The sequence below is a fragment of the Octodon degus genome, unplaced genomic scaffold, assembly GCF_000260255.1.
Source record: "Octodon degus isolate 3935 unplaced genomic scaffold, OctDeg1.0 scaffold00069, whole genome shotgun sequence".
NCBI lineage: Eukaryota > Metazoa > Chordata > Mammalia > Rodentia > Octodontidae > Octodon > Octodon degus.
Genome location: NW_004524645.1, coordinates 11,826,451 through 11,834,639, shown reverse-complemented (window position 1 = coordinate 11,834,639; position 8,189 = coordinate 11,826,451). Strand labels below are relative to the sequence as shown.

Here is an 8,189-nt window from a genome sequence, read left to right as displayed (position 1 = left end):
AAGAAAAGAAAAGAAAAGAAAAGAAAAGAAAAGAAAAGAAAAGAAAAGAAAAGAAAAGAAGGGCAGATCTTTGAATCCAATATGTTAGCCCAGGCTGGCCTCGAATCCATAGCCCTCCTCCTGCCTCAGCCTCCCAAGGGCTGGGATTACAGGTGTGCACCACCATGCCAGAGCCAGATATAATTCTGACATCCTGCCTTATAGCTGGCAGAGTGTAGCTGTGATCATGCTCAATCTCATCAGAAACCTGTAGTGCTTCTCCATGTCCTAGTGCATACCTCTGCACTCTTCTGTCTAACGTTCAGAGTCCTCCAGCTGATTTACACTAATCCACCCCACTCTATACTCTTTGCTTCAGCCAAATAAAAGGACTTACTATAATTCTGTGTGTTACTGAAAAAAATGTTTTAAAAATGTATTGGTATATGTATGCAGTAAATAATGATTACAGTCATCGTGGGATGTTGATCCATGTATACAACACATCTTAATTATTTTTTGCTTCTCCTTTCTGTCCTTTCCCTCCCCTCTGCTTCTATCTGCATCTCTGAAATATCTTCTCTTTTCTGCTTTTGCCGGAAAAGCTGTTTGGAACTTCCCCATTAAATCTTCTCTAATGTACCCTCCGCTAGAAAGAAGGTTCTGTCTTCCTTCTGAACTCCCTTACAATTTACTACACACTTATACCTCATTTGCCCCACTTTCTGAATCAGTTGTGGAAGTCCTCTTTGATGTCTTTCCAAGATGTGATTAAAATTATGGTGAATGCTACTGGCTAGGGCCATCCAGGGGAAAGGAAGGCTTGGAAAGGCACTGGGATGTGTCCTCAACCTCCCAGTTGAGAGGAAATGGCACCGTGCGACTTGTGCTTCTTGTTTTAAAAGTCTAAAAGGCGGCGAAAATTAAATACTTTATAGTGATTCAGGACATCAAAGCTGCTGTGACAGTGCATGTAAAAGTGCTCGTGAGCAAGTACTTCTAGAACCACTTCAGAAAGTAACAAGATAGTGACATTAGGATGTCCCAAGTAGTAGTATTCTGAGGACAATGGCAATGTGACCTGTAGTGTAACAAATACTTTTAAAATGAAGTGTTCACTGTATTTTCCAGTCACATCTCTTATAGTCACCAACTCATTTGAGCATGATCCTATGCCCTTGTATTTTTTTGTTGCTGTTACAGTACTGAGATTAGGTCTGGGACCTTTGTACTAAGATACATTTCTATCTCTATTCCATTTTTTTTTATATTGAGACAGGGTCTTGCTCATTTGTTAAGTTGCCCAGACTGGGCTTGAACTTTTATCTTATTTTATTTATTTATTTTTGTGGCTGGTCCAGCCTGCCCTGGGGATGGGGCTGTTGTGGCACATGTTGCAGGGGATGAACCGTGACCTCTGTGCTTGCCTAAGCTTGCCTAAGCAGGTGCTTTAGACCATTGAGCTATCTTGCTGGCCCTGGGCTTGAACTTTTAACTTCCTTTTAACTTTTTATTTTATTAAAAAATAAAACAAAATGTCATAACAAAGCAATAATAACAATAGCTAATACACTGTGTATCATTATTTTCCAAGTACTTGTTTAGAGTACAAGATATAAACCAAAATGATTCTTACAAAATATAAGCAAACATATAATAACACAACACTTTCATGCTCCTGCTTCAGCTTCCCAGAACGCGGGGATTCCAAGTGTTTGCCACCATGTTAGTTCACCTTCTTGCCTGGTTAAATTCTTAGTGTTTATTCTAGTCCAAGGGGCAGCAGGTTTTCTGTTTAAATTCCAAAAAGCATTTTTATATACAGGTTATGCAATGTCACAACTTTTCATCTCTGGCATTTTATTTTATTTCATTTTATTATTAATGTATTCAGTACAGGGTGTATAGGACCTCATTACACAGATCAAGCTTGCAGTGATCCTCCTGTTTTGAGCCTCCTGATGCTGGGATTATAGGCACATCACCACGCCCAGTCTCAATCACTGTGTCAGTGTGCCCAGAAGATGGGGCCGACACAGCATACCAAGGGTTTGACCCCCCGGCCCCTGCATCTGCCTAAGCAAGCGCTTTAATCCACTGAGCTATCTAGCTGGCCATTCTGCCATTTTACTATAAAAGCAGCCATGGCTTCGTAGTACTTAATTGTGCACATGGTCATTTTTTACTGAGTGTTGGTCAGTGCTCCTGAACAGTTGCTTGTGGGGCTGCCCAATAGTTTAATATGAAAGCATCTTTATTCAGAAAGGATTTGCATTTTTAGTTCAGGTTTTATGTGTCCCGTAAGTCTGGTACTTGATGAGACTAAACTGTACTCATGGAGATTTTTGTAAATTGGGCTACAATTTGCATAATGGTTCAATCTGTGGATGGCATGTCTTTAATATGTTTCCTATTATTTTTCCCTTGTGTTCTCTCTCATTCAAGGCAAGTATTCCTGCAAAATCTTAGTGGTTAAAACTGGATAGTTTATTTGTTCTTCATCCCACTTTAAACATACCTGTGATCACCTATTAGATTCCCTACCCTTGGCTTCTAAAACCAGTGCCAGTTATTGTGATTCAGTTCAGTGATTTGCGAAGTGCCTATTTGGAAAAGCAACAGAAAGAATTTGGCTTTTTTTTTACCTTCTTGATTTCTGCTATTTTCTTCACCTGCGTTTTACGATCTTGTAATACTTAGGTGCTTTTATTAGGTTTTTACTTAATTTAATACTTTATTTATATTGGTTTTGTATTTTTAGGGAAGGGTCTACAGAGTGTTCAGGGTCTCACTACTAGATCGGACTCAGAGTGATTCCCCCATTTACAGCCTCCCAAGAGCTGGGATTAGAGCCACGCCACCATGCCCAGTCTCAATCATTGTCTCAGCACACCCCTGGGGCGGGGGCGCTGGCACTGCAGGCCGGGGGATCGAACTGCTTGCAGGTGCTTTAATCTGCTGAGCTATTTGGCTGGCCATTATTAGGTTTTTTAAGGAATATTTCACCTAGAATTTGTAGTTATTTTCATGAGCACATTTTCCCAAGTAATATGGTTTGCTACATCAGAAATGAAGTCATCTTTACTTTCTATATTCTCTCTCTCTCTCTCTCTCTCTCTCTCTCTCTCTCTCTCTCTCTCCCCCTTGTGGTATCGGGGGGTTGAACTCAGGACCTTGTGCTTGCCGGGTGAGGTGCTTATTCTACTGAGCTACTTCCCCTGTCCCTCTTTCTTTATTTTTTTAAGAATGTAAAAGTTGTCTTGTAATTTTACAAACAGACACCAGTTTTTTAAAAATGTATTTAGTGCAGGGTCTACAAGGTCTCACTAAGTAGATTGGACTCGTAGTGATCCTCCTGTTTTCAGCCTCCCAAGTGCTGGGATTATAGGCACATGCCACCACGCCCTGTATCAATCACTGTCTCAGCACACTCCTGGGGACAAAGCCAGCATGGCATGTGGTCCAGGGGATCGAACTTCAGTCCCTGTGCTCTGGCTAAGCAGGCGCTATAGTCCGATGAGCTATCTGGCTGGCACTTCTAATTCTATTTTGTTGTCTGACTGTTCTCATTGCCATTTTCTAAGTTTTGATGGCCACTGATGTCCTGTGTATTTGTTATGATTAGATGTAAACTCACCCTTTTTCCCCTCTGCTTCCTAACAATTGACCTGGTCTGTGCAAAGGATATTTTCTTTCTTTATACTCTTTTTCTTTTCATGGCATAGGGGAATTCAAACCAGGGCGATTGCACTGAGCTACATTTCCGGCCTTTTTGTTTTTTCTTTGTACTTTGGTTTAAGACTTTGTCTCACTAAGTCTCTACATTGCAAAGGTCGGGCCTGACCTTGCCATTTCCTGCCTCAGCCTCCCAGAGTGCTGGGATTACAGCTGAAGCCCTGAGGCCCTGGCATAGGAAGTGAATTTTTCCCATAGCGCGTTACAACTCCAGCAGGGGGCGTTTCCCAAAGGAATACTTCGGTTTTGCCGGATTTTTCCTTCTCAGTCTCCCTCACTGGACGAGCTGTGTGCACCGGGCTGCGCGCCTGCGGGTTCCCCACACAGAAGGCTCACTCCGCGGCTCTGCTGAGCGGCTTCAGGCCCTTCCCTCTTCGGGATGGCGGTAGGTGACTGACCTGACCTTCTCCATGGAGGTCCGGATCTCGGTCCTGTGGGGGTGGGGTCTGTTCAGCGTTTCTAAAATGTTGTGTACTGGCTGAGTGCTGCATGCTTTTTTCAGTTGGTGTTTGCTACACGTTGAGTCTCGCAGCTACATTTCAGCAGTTACCCTGTTTGTCCCTCCAGAAGAGTTGTTTGTTCTTTCTTTCATTTTCTTTCCCATTTTTAAAAATTATTATTATTATTTGTGTGTGTGCAGGGTCTCACTATGCACCTTGCCCTCGTAGTGACCCTCTTGTTTTCAGCCTCTTCAGTGCTGGGATTACAGGTGTGCTCCACCAGGCCTGGGTTTATTTGCCGGTTCAGTGCACCCGGGTGCGGGGCCAGTTGGGCATGTGGTGCCAGGGATCGAACCCTGGCCCCTGCCCTTGCCTAAGAAGGCTCTTAGTTCACTGAGCCATCTCTCCAGCCCTTCATTTTCTTTTGTTTTTTGAGACATGGTTTTGATATGTAGTTCAGGCTGCCTTTGAACTAACTATATAGCCCAGGGTGCTGTCAAAATTGTGTGGGTCTTCCTGCCTGAGCCTCCCAAATGCTGGGTTAAAGGGTATGTCACTATGCCTAAATTGTTTTGTTTTGTTTTGTTTTTTGTAGTTCTCCCTGTTACCTCCTTTCTGCATTTTTATCTTTCTCCCTTAATTTTTTACTCTTTAATCTTTTTTCCTCTTTTTATTCTTATCTTTTTCCACTTTCTGTTCTATTACTTTTTGCTTGACTTTCATTTCATTCTCACTTGTTATAGTCTTTGTTGCTTTTTTCATCTTTATCTTTTTCATCCTTTATTCCCCGTCTTTTTTCTTGTGTTTTATTCTGTTTCTGTATTAAAATAGTTTATGCTCTGTGTCACTTTGATACTGTTTTTTACATACTGTCTTGATTACAGCATGGGCTATGTTGTTTCAAACAGTTAGTTGTGATATTTAATACATTTGGTAAGATTTTCATTTGTGTACTTCCTGTCATGTTATATTATAAAAATTAATGAAAAATGTGCATTTTTTTCAGAACTGAGGGTTGAACTCAGGCCCTTGTGCTTGCCAGGAAAGTGCTTATTCTACTGAGCCATCTCCCCAGCCCCCAAAATGTGCAATTTTTGATCATTATGTGTGTAAATAGTTGGACTCATACATACTTAAATTTTCTTCTCATCCTTTTTCTTAACTTTTCTCCTTTTTTATCTTTCTCTGTTCCTTCTTTCTGATTTTTCCCTTTAAATCTTCTCTTTATGTCTCTTTCTCTCTTCCTCTCTTCTTCCATTCTTCTCTCTCTCAATCTCTCCTTCTTTTCCTTTATTCTTTCCTTGCTTCCCTTCTGTGTTTTCACAGGAGATTGAAGGAACCCTAGGCCTATCTCCAACCCTGTTCCTCTTTGTATACTTTTTCCCACTATCCCTGCTTCTGTCCCTTCCTCTTTCTGTTTCTCCCTCTCTCTTTCTCTCCCTCTTTTATTATCTCTCTTTTCCTCCCTCTCCCTCTTCTCCCTTTGCCCCTCCACCTATCTTATAAGGATGATTTTCTCAAACTTTATGAAATTTTCTATGCTTGGGCCAGCAAGATAGATCAGTGGACTAAGTGCCTGCTTAGGCAAGCGTAGGGACTGGGATTAGATCCCTGACACCACATGCCATGCCAGGTTCACCACCGGGTAATCTGAGCCAGCCATGGAGACTGGGCATGGTAGCACAGGCCTTTAATCCCAGTGTTGGGGAGGCTGAAAATAGGAGGATCACTACGAGTCCGATTTGTGTAGTGAGACCCTGTAGACCCTCTATTAAATACATAAAAAAACAAAATTCAAAAAAAATAATTGATATCCTACATCCATTACAATTCATAAGAAAAGGTAGCTGGTTGCTTAAGTCTGGCTTTCTAGGAGCTAGCATCTGTTCCCCGGGAGCTAGTGTCTGTTCCTTGTTTCTTGCATTGATTAGATCCATCCTGGAATCCAGATCACTGTGGATTTTGTAGGTGTGGTGCAGACCTAACACATTCTTTTTTTTTAGAGTTACACTATAATTTATTAAGCCCCTCCCTGCCCTTGTGGTCTCCAGGTCACTTTTTCCACTTGTAGAGCTTGTTTGCCAGCGCCAGGAAGATGGCTGGGGGGAGGGGTGCAGCATACTGCTCCGCTGGATGAGGTTCATGATATGGTTGTAGTTGTCTTCCTCATACTGTGAAAACACAGACAGCCGATCCAGCTCCTCGTACAGCGCCTTCACGCTGGCTACCTTCTCTGCATACTTCTGCCCATAATTCTCCTGCAAGATCTGGCTCTGCTTGGGAGTGGCTTGATGCAGACACTGAACCACCAGCTGGCTGCGTTTATTATCCTGGATTGCAGTGCTAATCTTTCCCGTCACACTGGATTCCCCAAAGAGGTCAAGGAAATCATCCTGTATCTGGAAGAACTTGCCCATCACCATCAGGATCCTTCTGGTGTTGCTGTGCTCCTCCCTGTCAGTGCTGGCCATGGACATGGCAGCAGCAACAGGCACATAGAAGGAGTAGAAAGCTGTCTCATACTTGACAATAGATCTGTACCTCTTTTCAGTGTATTTGCTGAGATCCACATGGTCCTGGGGGACTATGATGACATCTAGAGTCTACCTGACCTCTGTTTCACAGGCAGTCTGCAGGAAGACCTCAAGCAGGTTCAGGTAGTAGGGCTGCTCCCAGCAGTGGAACTTCAGCAGGTGGTGGATACAGGCTTTCAGAAGGAGAGCATCACTGACAGCATCCAAACCTATTCCGGGCTTCCAATGCCAGCAGACCTGTCCCATCTGTGTAAGGAATGAGTCCATTATATTACCTGTCACCAGGAAGAAAGCTTGCAACAGTTCCACATACCAGGGCACAGCCAGTGCCCACTGCAGGCTGTGTGTGTCCTGTTCCTGGACTCCAGCAGCTCACAGAATGCTACCAGCCCTGTCAAACTCTGGTTGTATTTGTCTCTGATGGCATTGTACTCTAGGACCTCATTGAGTCAGGCAATGACATCTCCTACTTCTGGGTGCCCTGTGTCATCTTCAGTCAGCACCCTGACAATCTGAGAGAAGTGCTGGATGAAATTCTGCATTTCTTGAGCATAAGCATAATATTTCTGTTCTCCATTCATCCTGAGAGAGGAGCGAAGTGCTCTGTTCTGGATGCTGTTCCTCTTTGGACGAAATATTCTTTTTGTCCTCAGTGATTATTTCTGCTGTATGTTTTCCAACATCTCCACTTGTTTGCAAGGAGGGAGTTTATCTGGTTCATTTCACGTCATACCTAATCCATTGCATTGCCTAGAGCAAGAGGGGTAATACAGTATGTTTTAAGTGAAAGGAGGAATAAGGCTTAGATTCTGGAGTGAAAACCCAAGGAATGGAGGTGAGGGAGTTTGGGCTGAAGATAGCTGTGCATTCAAACAGTGAAGATGTGGTTTCCATAAGCCTGTGCAGGGAATGATGAGAGAAATGAAGGGAGAGATGCTGGGATTGGACAAGCTCAGCTGGCTTGAGGTGATATAAGTGAGAACCCAGAGATACCCCACGGGAGGTGTGGATTGTGTCTTTGTTATGTACTTGTATGAGGGAGATTCTATGTATGTATACAGGAGATTTGATCTATGTATGTAATATATATAGTGGTCACATATAGTATAGAATATAGGGTTCAGGCATGGTTAAACAGAAATTTACTCATTGTAAAACAAGAGACAATTACATGCACAAAACAGTGAATATTTAACATCTGCATTTGTTAAAGATGACTACTAACACAAAAATAAGAAAAAAGATGTACTAAAATTTTAAAAATATGATTCCATTCCACAAGTAAAACTAAATTTTGATTATGGTTTTTCAAAAATACATCCAGAAAGTAATGCAAGGATTTTTTCTCTTATTGTTTCTTGTGCTTTAGCTCAGGGCCTTTTGACTGACCTAAAACTCTAGCTATTCTTCTTCTTCTTCTTCTTCTTCTTCTTCTTCTTCTTCTTCTTCTTCTTCTTCTTCTTCTTCTTCTTCTTCTTCTTCTTCTTCTCCTCCTCCTCCT

At 42.4% G+C, this 8,189-nt stretch overlaps 1 pseudogene; it reads right to left on the bottom strand.

Moving 5' to 3' along the window:
• Window positions 1-6,206: 6,206 nt before the first annotated feature.
• On the bottom strand, window positions 6,207-7,275 carry LOC101561932 (annotated as a pseudogene).
• Window positions 7,276-8,189: the final 914 nt, after the last annotated feature.